A 15,078-nucleotide genomic window follows, 5' to 3' on the forward strand; every position below is an offset into this window, starting at 1 on the left:
TTGGACTGGAGAGGGAGGGGGGAGAGGAGTGGGGAGAGGGGAAGAAGGGTGGGAGGAGGGGGAGGGAAATGGGAGGCTGGGAGGAGGCGGAAACTTTTTTTTCCTTTTCTCAATTAAAAAAAAATTTTAAAAAAATAAAAATAAAAAAAGAATCAATCTTGGTAGATACAGGCTTACTCATGTTTTATATTTTTGTTACACTAGTTTTAGCAACCAGATAGACAAGTGTGCTCTCTAGTTTGTTGAGGCTTTGGGCGTATGGTTACTCTTTTCTTACTATTTTAAGGAATCATTTATAGACTGTGAGGTGATACTGCCTTCTTCGTTTCTGATCTAAGGATTTCTCTCCTTGGACAATTAAATTATATTCCAGTTGATTTTTGTTTTTTATTTTTCATTTTCCATTCCTTTTAAGAAAGGAGATGACAGTGGTAGCTCACACTCTGTCTCAGTAGTGAAGAATATTAGTCATAATAAGTGTCTTAGTTGAGGTTTGTGTTGCTGTGACGAAACACCATGACCAAAAAGCAAGCTTGGGGAAAAAAAGGGTTAACTTGGCTTACACTTCCACATTGCTATTCATCATTGAAGGAAGTCTGGGCAAGAACTCAAACAGGGTAGGAACCTGGAAGCTGGAGCTGGTGCAGAGGCCACAGAGGGGTGCAACTTATGGGCCTGCTTCCTGCGGCTTGCTTAGCCTGCTTTCTTACAAAAGCCAAGACCACCAGCCCAGGGATGGCATCACCTACTGTGGGCTGGGCCCTACCGCACTGATCACTAATTGACATCATATCTTATATCTTACAGCTGGATCTCATGGAAGCATTTCCTCAACTGAGGCTCATTCCTTTCAGATGACTCTAGCTTGTGTCAACTTGACACACAAAACCAGCCAGTACACTACGTCTCATTCACATCAACTCAAGCAAATACACAGAAGCTGGAGGGGGGGGGGGCTCCTGCCTATAATCTAGTACAAGAGAGGTTGCGGGAGGAGGGTTACAGACATATGCCACCAGTTGTAAGTGAACGCTGTCCTCATGCTTACACAGCAACTCCTTTCCCTCTGAGCCACCTCCTCCAGCCTTATTTTAGGTCACAGTATGGAGGGTACATTCCATCACGGAAGGGAAGACACGGTGATTAGAACAGCTCGTCCACATACATAAAGACAAATGTGTATATACTCATATATGCTAGACACACACACCAAGAACGGCTACAATTCAATAATATAAGCATAAACAATGTATTTTTGTATGGGGGGATTTGGACAGACAGTGCCAAGTTTTCAGGCACTGGAGCGGGCTGTTTGACATTTCAACAAGCAAGATCATGGACCAAATTAACCTCTTTTCTTTGTACATTACCCCACAGCCAGTGCCTTGTTAAAGTATCACAAAACAAACTTAACACTATCTGAAAAGAGTGCAGATGAAATTCTAGATAAAGCAAACTATAGAAGTAGCAGAAGGCAGAGGATGCTAAGAAATGAAGAAACACTAATTCTGTTGTAAAGGGCCCCAAGAAACTCATTCAAGCGACTGTGCTCTTAGTAATGGTGATAGTTATATGACTATATATAGTTCAAAATCAGGGGTTCTCAACTTAGCACTATTGACCAAGACATCTTATAGAGAGAGTATTTAATTGGGGGCTTGTTGATAGTTTCAGAGGGCTAGTCCATGGTCATCACGTCACACAGCATGGCAGCAGCCAGCAGGCATGGTGCTGGAGCTTACACCTGAGTCAAGAGCAGGAGGCAGGGGGAGTAAGAGGGGAGAGAGGAAGAGAGAAAGAGAAATAGAGAGGGAGGGAAGGAGAGAGAGCTACAGTGACACACCTCTTCCAAGGTCACATCTCCTAATCCTAGTCAAAGCAGTTCCACCAACTAGAGACCAAGTATTCAGATATATGATTCTCTGGGGGGCCTTCCCATCTATCCCCACAACACTACCTAACTTTCCACACTGCTCCCGAGGAACCTGATGCGGCCACAATCCTCAGCCTTCTGAGCATTTACGTTTAAATCACTCTGGACAGCCTCAGTCCATAGCTCCCCCAGTCCTACTTCTACGAGACAGTCTTTCCCTTTCTGACCTTGGTGAAACTCTTGTTTCATTTTCCATATTTTTCATTAAAAGGACACTTTCTAACTCTCAATGTGTTCCTTTCACCAAGGACATGATTGTAACTCTTCCTATTTCTTTTCTTTTGATGTACACCTCCTAGAGCTAATGCTTGCTTCAAGCTCTCATGGTGAAATCCCTCTTCCAATGTATGGTGATCCTTAGCGATCCGTACACAGCTGATTATAGAGTCTTCAGATTGCCTCTCCTAGAAGCCTGGGTAGAAGCTTCTAAACTGATGGGCTTCAGCACACAATCATGCTCAAGCAGGAAACTGGCTTTTCCTCCAGGAGTTTTTGGTTTCTGTTGGCATTTCCTCAGGGGACTTAGCATTTCCCCAAGATGAATTTTCTATCAAGCAGTTCCTTGTGACTCCTATTTATATCCTTGCTATCAGTGTGTCTTTTGTCCCCAAGTCCGAAGTCCGTCAGACCCAGATTTTGAAGAAATTAGTGCTGTCTCTGAAGGGAGCTAATAAAATGGCTGGAGCAGCCTAGAAACATGGGGGAGGGAGAAGACTAACAAACTCCATTCACCAACCATCACTCTGTTGCCCCCCGAACTTCACATCACGAATGAATCTGGGTTGAGGCAAAAAGCACCGAATCAAAAGATGCTGGGTCTTAGAAAAGTCACAAGTTGAGTGGAATGTGGAAAAGCTACGGGTCAGAAAACAGTAGAGTCAACAGTTCTAACAGTCAACCAACTAGGAACCAAGGCAAGGTGAACAGAGTTTCTTAGGAAACTGAGTCTTTCTGTGATAAGGCCAGGGCCTGGAGAAAGGACTCAGGTTACTCAAGCACCAACTTCTCCAGTAACTGGGCTTGAGGTGGTTCACAGCCAACTGCAACTGCAGTTTCAAAGGATCACACCCACACGTCTGGCACCACACACACACACACACACACACACACACACGATGCACAAACATGCATGTAGGCAAAAAGACCACACAAATAAAATAAAGTAATTCCAAAGCCTAGTTATATATTTGGGCTGGGGGGGGGGGTTTAGGATGTGAAGATAGGGGTTGTATGAATTGGTCTTCATGGAGAAAGTGATTTGTGGGGTTGATTTCAAGAGTCTAACACTCCGGATCCAGCTCTCTCCTCGAAGGTGACCCAGGAACTTAGAAGATATACACTAAGACACTAAAGAAACTCTAGAATGAACGGGATGCCCGTGTGAAAGCTGGGAAAGAGGCTTTGACTTAGGGCGGAACAGCTATAGCAGGTTAAAGGGTAGGAATGCTCCTAAGGCCCCGCCCTGTTCTGAGCGCCATGTAGCCACGCCCTCTGCTCTGAGTTCCCTGTGGTCATGCTCTCCACCATGGGGACCTTAGAACTAGTTCTTTATTTTTGGAACCCAAGGAATAACCAATGTTCTCCAGGAAAACAAGCTCAAGGGTTAAATCAAGAACACAACATCTTCAAATGAGTGCCAAGGGTAGACGGGATGGCTAAACTAAGTAAGTTCTTTTCAAAAGCAAGGGGAAAAAAAAGAAACAGAAAACTTGAGATGATGAAAGTCAGAGCAGGTCCAAATGTGTCAGTAATTAAAATAAATGTACTTAGATAAAACTCACCATACAAATCATTAAAAGAGAGGTGTTATTTTTTTTTAATTCAGTCATGTGCTGTTTACAACGAAAAAGTCATTAAACTTAAGGACTCAAAAAGGTTCAAAGAAAAATCATGAGAAGAAACAGGTTAGCAAAATAAGCCAGATGAAAGTCATTTAGTGTGCTAGTTTCATTAAAATAGACTCAAGGACACCAAGCACTATTAGGGGTCCAGTAAATCACTACAAAATAATCAAAGTGGTTTTGTAGAGAGTTTGTGTGTTCATTTATTCGTTTTGTTTTTTTGTAGTGCTGGGAATAAGTCCTTGCACATGCTGGACATAGAGATTTTAATTCACAGAGAAGGGAGAAACATTAGCCATCAGTGTACATAATTACATAGCTGTAAGCGGGGGGATGCAGGTATAGTGCAGTGGAAGAGCTTTCTCCTAGCACATACAAAGTCCTGGGTTCCATCTCCAGTGTTGGAAGAAGGAGAAAGGGCTGGGGTTTGGAAGGGTAAGAAGACGAAGCCTCAAATGTACTAGACAAAATTCTGTAGGAACTCAAACAACTTGATGCCTGTAGCCCGTTCTGCCACTAGGGACCATGCTGAGGCCTGGTCCATGGCACATGCTCTAACAAGGGAGGCCAGGTGGGTGTGAATGATCTGTGCTGTTGCCAGATGCCACGTGGACGTCCATGGCCAGTGTTCCTGCCGGCTGTAAAGGACAAGGAAGTTTCTTCTGCAGTGGTATGGGTGACCACTCAGAGTTGAGAAAGAGAGACATAGAAGGCTTCTGTGACAACCCCTGCCCTCAGCCCCTACAAAAAGTAACAACCAAGACAGGAAACCGTTGAAGAGAATCTTAAAAATTGTGAGAAGATGCTGAAGTGTAGCTTTCCACAATAGTTGACTACTTGCCTACTTGCAGGGGTGGGGAAGAGAAGGAATCTTTTTTCTTTAAGGGGCTGGCCATTGGGAGTTTGACCATGCTCCAGTGACCATGCTCATATGAATAACACAAGTTGCACTTGGTTTGTGGGGGGGGGGTTGGAGGGGGTAGGCCACACAGGGGAACAGACATGGGAGGAGTGGGAAGTAAGAATGAATGATGAAGGTGCATTAGTGTGGGAGGATTGTCTGTATTCTGTCAATCATGTTTTAATAAATGCTGATTGGCCAGGCAGGAGGTATAGGCAGGTCAACCAGATAGGAAGTAGAAGCGGGGCAATGAGAATAGGAGAATTCTAGGAAGGAGGAAGCCCATTCCTCCGATTCCAGCCTAGACTACCAAGAAGCAAGATGTAACCTGCCGGGCTGAAAGGTACCGAGCCCTGTGGCTAACATAGATAAGAATAATGGCTTAGCTACAAGAGCTAATAAGAAGCCTGAGCTAATGGGTCAATCCGTTTTATAACTTATGAAGATCTCTGTGTGATTTTCTTTTGGGTTTGCCGGCTATGGGCTATTAGGCAGGACAGAAACTGCAGGCCCTCATGTTACAGTGCATTGCATACAATCCCCAAATAGTTAATGAAAAAAAGAAAGAAACTTAAACAACTCAACGGAAAATAAATAAATCAAAATAATCTAACAAAATGTGTAAACAAAACGGCTACATATTTCTCAATAGAGAATGTACAGATGACCGGCAAGCATTAATCATCAAAGAAATCAGATCAAAACCACAATGAGATACCATCTCATCCAGTCACAATGCCTATTATCAAAAACAAACAAGCAGAAAGTGCTGGCAAGGCTATAGAGAAAGAAAAGTCCCATGTGGCATTGATGGGAATGAAAATTAGTGCAGCCACTGCAGAGAACAGAGTGAAACGTCTTTGAAAAACTAGAAGCAGCCCTGGCATGTGGTTCAGCAAACCCACCTCAGGATATAATATACCCAAAGGAAGCTAAATCCATACAGTAAAAAAGATACTGCCCAAAATGACCAAGAGGTGGTATAGTTCAAGATGCCTCCTAGCAGAAGAATAGATTTTTTTAAAAATGTGGTGTATATATACAATGATAGCATAGTGTTTGGCCATAAAAAAAATTCTGCCATTTGCAGCAACATAAATGGAACTGGATGGCATTGTGTTAAATGAAGTAGGTCTACTTGGAAAGACAAATATCACATGTTCTCACGTCTATATAGAAGCTGAAACATTGATCTCATTGAAGTAGGAAATGTAACTGTGGTCAGCCAGCCACAGAATGGAGCACTAGAGAAAGACTGGTTAACGCACACTGGGTACAGTTGGATGAAAGCAGTGATTTCTATCATTCTTAGTGCAATAGGCTAAGGATGGTTGATAATAATTAATTTTACATTTCAAAATAGCTGGTAGAGAGAGTTTTGAATATTCTCAGCACAAAGAAATGTTGACCCTCAACAGAGTAAAAGCAATCATTAGACTTCCTGTGGAAAAACTGAAAGCATGTCTTCTGAAATCGGGAAGAAAAGGATGATATAGTCTCAGAAAGAGCACTAAGACAAGAGAAAGCAACAAAAAGGATCATACAGGAAAGGAATCAAACTACCCCTATCTGCAGATCATGTGATCCTAAAGACTCCACCAGGAAACTCTTAGATCTGACAAGGGCTTTCAGCAAAACATCAAGAAAGAAACTATATCGTTATACAAAACATCAGTAGCTGCCCTATATACTAATAAACTTGCTGAGGAAGAAATGAAGAGGAGAGATAACGCATCCCATTTACTATACACCACACACACACACACACACACACACACCTAGGAATAAACCTGACCAAGGAGATGGAAGGCATCTACAATGAAAACTTTAAAACACTGAAAAAAGAAATTGAGGAAGACACTAGATGACAGAAAATTTCCCCAATGCTCATAGTTAGGGGAGTTAATGTCATGAAGATGGCTACTTAATTCAAAGCATTCTATATATTCAATACAATACTCATTAAAATTTCCATGGCATTCTTCATAGAACTTAAACAAAAAAAAAATCCAACAATTCCTATGGAAACATAAGACAGTCCCTAACAACCAAAGCATTTCTAAGCAGAAAGAACAATGTGGAAGGCATTGCAATACCTGATCTCAGATTATGCTATAGAGTCATAGTAACAAAAACAGCATGGCACAAACACAGAATAAACCATAAGACTAGATTAAAGAACCTATAGATGAATTCACACAGCTATAGCCAATCAAATCTTTGACAAAAATCTCAAAAATATTCATTGAAAAAAAAATAAGTTAGTCTCTTCAAGAAATAGTCGTGGAGAGCTAGAAAACACATGTCGAGTAATGAAAGCAGCTCTGATATCTTTCACTGTGAGCAAAATAAACTCAAAATGGGCATGTAAGAACTGAAACTGATGAAGAAAAAGATGGATAAAATAGGACTTTCAGTAAAGGAATCCAGTAGCCTAGAAATCAAGAATTGAAATCTGGAATTGCAGAAGATTTGATATTTTCTTTGCAGCAAAGGGAACAATTAACAAAGTAAAGAGGATGAGAGAAAAACCTGCCAACTACTATCCATCTGACAGGAAAGTCATTATCTAGACTCTGTAAAGAACTTGAAAAAAATGAACTGTTGGAAATAAGAACTAAAAAGACCAATAAATACTCAAGTGTTCAACATCTCTAGCCATTGGGGGCTATAAATGAGAACTCTGAGATCCCATCTCACCCCAGACAGAATGACTGCCATCAAGAAAGGGAAGGACAGTGAATGATGCCCAGGCTCTGAGGAAAAAGGAACCTTTATCCACTGATGGAATGCAAACTGGTGCAGCCACTATGGAAATCAGTAAGGAGGCCCCTCAAAGACTAACAATAGAACCATCCTATGACCGTGCTATTCTATTCCTGGCTGCAGATCGGAGAGAATCGAAGTCAGCATACCACAGACATGTTTGCACACCCACCTTTATTGTTGCACTGTTTGCTGTAGCTAAGACATGGAGCCAGCTCAGGTACCCACTTGCAAAAGGATAAAGAAAATGTGGTGTATATATACACAATAGAGTTTTATTCAGTCATATAGAAGAACGAAATCATTGGCCAGTAAGATGACTCAGTGGATAAAAGTGCCTGCCATGAAGTTGACAACCTGAATTCAAGGCCTAAGACCCTACGGGTGCAAAGAGAGAGCCAACACCTTCAAGGTGATGTGGGATTCCTCTTTGTATGCTGTGAATATGTTTTATTACCATTGGTTAATAAAGAAGATGCTTTGGGCCTATGGCAGGGCAGAGTAGAGCAAGATGGGAATTCCAAGCAAAGATAGAGGAAAAAAAGAAGGTGGAGTCAGAGAGATGCCATGTAGCAGCCAAAGGAGAAAGATGCCCTCTGAACCCTTACCAGTAAAGCCAAAGCCTCGTGCCAATACACAGATTAATAGGAATGGGTTAATTTAAGATGTAAGAGTTAGTTAATAGAAAACCTGAGCTAATAGGCCAAGCAACATTGCAATTAATACAGTTTCTGTGTTATTATTCAGGTCTGGGTGGCTGGGAAATGAACGAGCAGCCTCTGCCTACAAAGCTGTTTTCTGATTTCCACACATGCACTGTGTGGCACATATCCACACCCACACAAATAATAAAAAACTGGAACGAGGATGGACAGGTGGCTCAGTGGTTAAAAGTACTCCAGTCTGACCACTTCACACTGTCTATATGTGTCTACAATGCTAACATTCCATGCTATAACCCATAAATATGTAAAATTAGTACCTGTCTGTTGACTTTCATCAACCTATGCATCTCTGTGTCTACAAGACCTGGGATCTGAGGACCTTCAAGAATGGGGCAGACTACAATCTAATGCTGTAGAAAACATCCCTTCTGTTTCAGTGCACTTAGATACAGAAATGTAACAAAGAAAGAAATGATCAAAGGAAGGTTGTTTGAGCTCAGGAAAACATGATAAGATAAATAAACATCAGTAAGCACATACATATTAAGTATTAACCCAGGGAAGCTCTTCCCCAGAACTTTCTCAAGATAGATCACTTTAAACACAATTGCCTGGCATGTACTGTAGATTCTATCTAGGAAAGTATGGAAGCAAGGCAGAGCCATATCCAGATTCAGAGTACACTGAGGATCGCACTCAGCATAGACTTTCACCAGACTGGGGTCTAGGGCTATGTCCCGACATCCAAGAAGAATAAACGTGTCTTATAAATTGAATGAAAATGTTTGACACAGGACGTAGAAAATCACGTCTAAGAACAATTCAGGGAACAAAATGCACCTGAGGCAGAGGCCCTCTGCCTTTTTTTCCTGGAGCCTCTCGCGATTCCCAAAGGCATTATTCACCATGCAACATTCTTTTGACTGTGTTCTGACACATGTCAATTAAAAACAAAAACACTTAAATGTTTTGTTTATAGAACTAAGGTAAATGGTTTGTTGTTTTGTTTAGGATTTTCAAGGTTTTTTTTTTCTTGGTAGTAGTAGGGATTTTCTTTGGTGCTGGCATGGAATTCAGGGCTTTCTGTGTGCTAGCCAAGCACTCACCTGCTGAGCTACTTCTCCAGCCTACAGTGACTATTACACGGCCTTCTCAGTTATTGACTAGACCACAAGATGAAAAGTCAGCAGGAATACTAAATATGAATGACTCAATTCCAATTAGAAGTTTTAGCCCACACAATTACCGCCTAATGCATACATATACATTTTTCCACATATGATAAAATCCGTATCTTTCCCAAGCATTATGCAACATGTGCAAATATTTTATCAAGCACTAATTACAAATTCTCAACCAGTACCAAGCATTGGTATGAAGCAGATTGGGAAACGTGATAACAATGCTTTTCTGTTGCTTTGTTAAAACACTCTAACCCAAACCAACTTCGGGGAAGCAAAGGTTTAGCCGGCTTCCACATCCAGGTTACAGTTCATCACTGACGGAAGTCAGGGCAGGAACTGAAGCAGAGACCATGGAGGAATGCTGCTTCCTGGCTCACTCTCAGGCTGGTACTCAGATAGTTCTCCTATACATGCCAGGACTCTGCCCAGGGAATGGTGCTACCACAGTGGGCTGGGCCTTCCAACATCAATCATTTAAATCCCTCACAGACCTGGCCACAGACCAACTTGTTCTGGTCAATCCCTCAGCTGCGACTCCCTCTGTCAAATTTAGGTTGTGTGAAGTTGAGAGCTAAAGCTACCTAGGTCAACAAAATTTAGTTGGAGCAGCGACTCAGCGGGTAAAGGGTGCTTGCTGTCAAGCCTAAAAGCCAGAGTTAAATCCTGGCACCCATGTGTGATTTGGCTCCTAACTCTATATGCATGTGATGGCACATGCGCACACTCAAACACACATACACACACACACACACACACACACACACTAAACAAATAAATGTAACTTTAAAAAAAATTTAACTATCACTTATTTAGAAGAGCTATAAAATAATACATAGGTTTAAAATATTAAAATGGGAAATTTTAACTATTTTAAATAGAATGACAATAAGAACATCATGTATGAAAACTTGTTCCAACCTATGTATACTTGAAGGGAGATTTAGAGCAGTTACATTAGAAAAAAAATTCTAAATTACTGTTTCATGTTAGTCTTAAGAAGTGAGGAAAAGTATAACAAACCTAGGAAAAAAATTTTAAATGCAGAAAATAAACAATACAAGCAGAAATCAGAAAACAGAATGAAGGTCCAGAGAAGAATCAAAGGGTCTCAAGTTGTCTCTTTGCTAAAACTAACACTATTAACAAGAGGCTAGAGATCACAATGTGCAATACTGGAAACACAGGGGTGGGAAAATTACATGTGAACATGCTTAATTAATAAGAAGAGAATATGATAAAATGATAGGCTAGCAACGGTGAGAACCTAGATCATTAGTCACAAAAGTATAACTTCCCAAACTGACTCAAGCAAGTAAAAACAAATAAATAAGAATGATGCGTGGTCAAAGCATTATGACTGTGTTTAGCATCTATTCTACAGAGACACAGAAAACTAGGAACCCCAATGAGTTTAACAGATCAGCCAAGCTGATACAAATTCTCCCAAACTCAGGGGAAAAAAGTCACTGTCAAAGGAGGATATTAAAGGTTGCACAGGGAACCAGATGAAGAAAAAATACCTTCCCTTCAAAGATTTACCTGCGAAGGTAGGTGTGATAGGCATGCAAGACAAATGTGTGGAAAATAAAGAGTATCAGGCAAGAGTGAGGAAGGACCATGCAACAAAATAAAGCTGAATAGTCCACCAGATGGTGGGGTCACCTTTTAACATTGGATAGTCAGCACAGGCCTCAGATTGTAGGATGATCTAAGGTGAGAGAGATGGAGGTTCAAGGATAACGTGGAGAAGAAGACAGCAATCATGGGCGTGAAAAAACACAGGGGCCCTGAATAAAACAAGACTGGTGAGCTCAAAGAGAAAGATGGAAGACAGTGTGGCTGGGGTAGGACAGGCTAGGACGAGGAAGGCAGAAAATGAGGACCTGGACTTTGAGTCGGAGGGTGGTGTAGTGGTGACACTCCACTGGGGTGAGAACAAGGAGCTGCTGGGGCTGGGGTGGAAACGGTCAGGTCACCAGCTCTCCCAGCTGTCTCTACAGGAACAAGGCAGCTCAGAGAGAGGTAGTGCCTGCAGATGGAAGGATAGTCATGCGTGGAAGACAAGTCTGTAGGTTTCGCTCCTCAGGAGGAGGATGCAGTGAGTGAGTTCAGGGCTTTAGACCTGAGAGCCTGGAAACTTAGAGCTGCAGCTGAGCATAAACTCCAAACATAGGCAAGAAGAGAGAGATGGGATTGAGAGATAAAGCCCCAGAAACTGTGGCTGGCACTTCTTAGGAAGCAGGCTTCTCCACAGAACCCCCGAATCAGCCTGAGGCAAGCCCACAAGAGCAGTTTGCAGAGGCAGATGGTCCCCATGCAGAGGACACAAGAGACCAATTCACAGAAAGTAGAGCAAAGCCGCACACTAGCCAGAAACAGAAAAAGTAAAAGGCTTTGATTCTGATATTATTCCTGTGTTAGCAGTGGTTACCTTGATAGGCTACCACACATGTGCACTGGGCAATTACACCAACCTACAGTTAGTGAAACAGAGGCTCCAGGGTTAAGTGGCTGGCTCAAAGTCCTACACACTGCTAGAAAGGGGCAAGAGCTGAACTAAGCCCAGAGAGGTTTAAGGTTTAAGGCCCCATAGTCAGCTATGATTCCTGGTCTCTCTCTCTCTCTCTCTCTCTCTCTCTCTCTCTCTCTCTCTCTCTGTGTGTGTGTGTGTGTGTGTGTGTGTCTACTGCAAAATTCTCTTATTCCCCAATTCCCCACCCCCTTCCTGCCTCTCTGGCTTTTTTTGTTCTGTAGGTTTCCAGAAGCCACTTATTTTAGGGTAGCCTTTGTGAGCAGCCTGAGGTAACCTCAACAACTAATGACTTCGTGGACAATAAATAAAAAAAAAAAAGCTTTTGTCTGTACTTCCCTTTCAACTCTCTCAACGTATCTCTGCTCAAAATCCTGTCCTTGATAAACTACCCACCTCTCCCACCCCCACAGTCTAACATAAGCCCAGCCACAAATTAATCACGGGGCCTTGGTGTCCTATTATGAGCCGTGTGACTCTCGCCGCCAAGACCTCAGGCTCTACATCAGGCTGGCATCCCTTCCTGGGGCACTGGGACACATCATGTGGGAGGAAGGGAACCCTACAAAGCTGACAAACCCTACAAGGACTTCCAATAGCCCTTCCCAGGAGTAGGTCACGTGACGCTCCTGCCAGCTCCCTTCCAGCGGCTGCTTTTTGCATGCGCAGTAGCCACCCACTCTGTACCAACCCCACCCCACACTACAGCTATCACCCTTCACCTTGGAGCCCCCGTTTCTCTAACTGTAGGTTGGTGTGATTACCCAGTGCACAGGTGTGGTAGTCTATCAGGGTAAATGCTGCTAACATGGGGACAATACGAATATCGTAGAGGAGCCCTCCCACCTGCTGAACTAACCCCATTTTTACTCTAGGTGGGAACTGGTCAGGAAGAACTCAGCCAGACCATGCTGGAGGCCAAAGAAAGGATTCTGAACCTAGAAAGTTCCCATGCAGCCCCCCCCTTCATTGGCCCCATACTTCTCTAATCAGCTGGGTCACAGTAGCCTCCTCTCCATGAGGCAGCATCTTCCCACTGTCCCCACCCTGCACCCAAACCCAACCCATGCTCCTAAACAAGGAGGAGGGCCATCATTTGCAGGAAAAGCAACCCTTGTTTGCTTACTATGGTAGTTTGAAAGAAAATGGCCTACAAAGGGAGTGGCACTATTAGGAGGTATGACTTGATTGAAGTAGGTGTAGTCTTGTTGGAGGAAGTATTTAACTGTGGGGTGGGTTTTAAGGTCTCCTATGCTCAAGATATGGCCCAGTGTCATGTCAAGATATTCCTGTCGCCTTCTGGTCAAGATGTAGCCAACACTATGTCTGCCTGCACACCACCATGCTCCCTGCCATGATGATGATGGACTGAACCTCTGAAACTGTAAGTGAGCCACCTCAATTAAATCTTTTCCTCATAAGAGTTGCTGTGGTCATGACGTCTCTTCACAGAAAATAGAAACCCTCACTAAGACACCTAGTTTGTATTTTCATAGACTTGCACATGTAACCACTGAGCCCTCTAGCCACTCTGCAGAAGTCGGGGACCACATGAACCCTTGAATGTCATCTACATCAACCCTGCAAATATTAAATCTTCCAACTTTGTCAGGCTTCTACTGAGCACCTCACAGGAGGCCAACTCACCTGCTGCTCAGGAAGCCATGTTTGTCCATGGACTTCTCTCCCCTGCCAAGGAGTTCATTACATGAAGCTGAGCCTGCCTCTTGGGGTCTTAGCTGTGTACCCACTGGGGATTTTTCAGAGCTATTTGCTGGGACTCAGAAATTCTCCCACACCCACAAAGGTGATCCCCAGATACCAGAAAAGGACCAAGAGCATCTCTGTGTCCCCCCAGAGCAAGCCTTATAGTTTCTGTCAGCCATTCCAAGGTTCCTCTGGATTCTGAGCTCCAAGCTATCAAACATCTGTGGACACAAGATCTTGAGATTCAGTCTTCCAACATCTCCTTGCCTGGTTCCCCAGGAAGCCCACAAAGTAGAGCTTCTGTCTTCCCATTCAACAACTGAACTCAGGGAGCTCCCACAGGCCAGGTGTGACAGGAGAGCCATAGCTTCACACACAGTAAACAAGCCCAACACACAGTGGACAAGCTCAGAGTCCAGTGACTGGAAGATGCTGAGGACAGAGAAAGCTGCAGAAGACCAGGATCGAAAGAATGCCCAAAGAGGCTGCTGCAGACCAAAAACACCAAGCCAGATCTTAAAGCTCACAATTTGTCAAAACCATCCAAAGAAGGCAAAGAAAGAAAGAAAGAGAGAAAGAAAGAGAGAGAGAGAGAGAGAGAGAGAGAGAGAGAGAAAACATTTGCTTCTTTCAAGAGGATGAAAGGGTACATTGGCTTCCAACCAGATTAGACAGGTTGTAGAGAGGAGAATATTCCAGAAAGAGCAGACAAAATGTGTCTTGAGACCATTTACCAGTGAGGCAGCATAGGGAAAGGATAAACTAGGAGATTGAACGCAATACAGAGGTTGTCAATAGGTACCCATTGTACCATCACTGGGCTGGATCCTATACCAGGCTCGCTGAGGACCTGGATAAGGAAGACCTGCCAGTAGGTCATAAGTTGTCACCACACTTGTTCATCTACAGCTTCGCCATATTCTTCCATGGAGAAGCCCTCAGCCTTTCAGCTTAGAAAGGAATTCTGCCCCACCAGACCGGCTACCCAACCCCAAACCTAACAGCCCAAGCCCCTGGGAACTCAGCTCAAGCAGCCCACCCCCACTGCCACAACCATTTGCCCTCAGCCCCAGTTCACCTTTTTATATCTTTTGTTCCTTCTTGCTTCAACCCCCAAAAGCCAGTAAATCTCAGCCATGAAGGAAGCAGACATTTTTATTATTAAAATAGTTCAGCTCTTCTATTGATGCCTCAGAACTGAGGATCAAATTTAAGCAATAAAAAGGCCTGAAGCCTGGTTGACTTGTTGACAAAATAATTTACAGACAGTTCCCAGGCCCTCAGCCACAGAGTTGTAAACACGCTTCCAGTTGCCGGATGAACCAAAACAGACATCAAATTAAAACCGTCCATACTGTTCATCTGAAAACCATCTCAGAACCAAAGCATTCCTTCCTGAAGCATCCCAGCTGAAATGCTCACTAACTGGCCCATGGTGCTGAGCATGAAGTGCTGGGCTTCTGCTGGAATGGATGTTTGTCCTTTCTCAATGATGTGTCTAGACGTTTCAGTTTGGCTATCAAATCTCAGCATTTGAGCTGGGAAAGTCAG

Source organism: Microtus ochrogaster, chromosome 16, assembly GCF_000317375.1.
Source record: "Microtus ochrogaster isolate Prairie Vole_2 chromosome 16, MicOch1.0, whole genome shotgun sequence".
NCBI classification, from domain to species: domain Eukaryota; kingdom Metazoa; phylum Chordata; class Mammalia; order Rodentia; family Cricetidae; genus Microtus; species Microtus ochrogaster.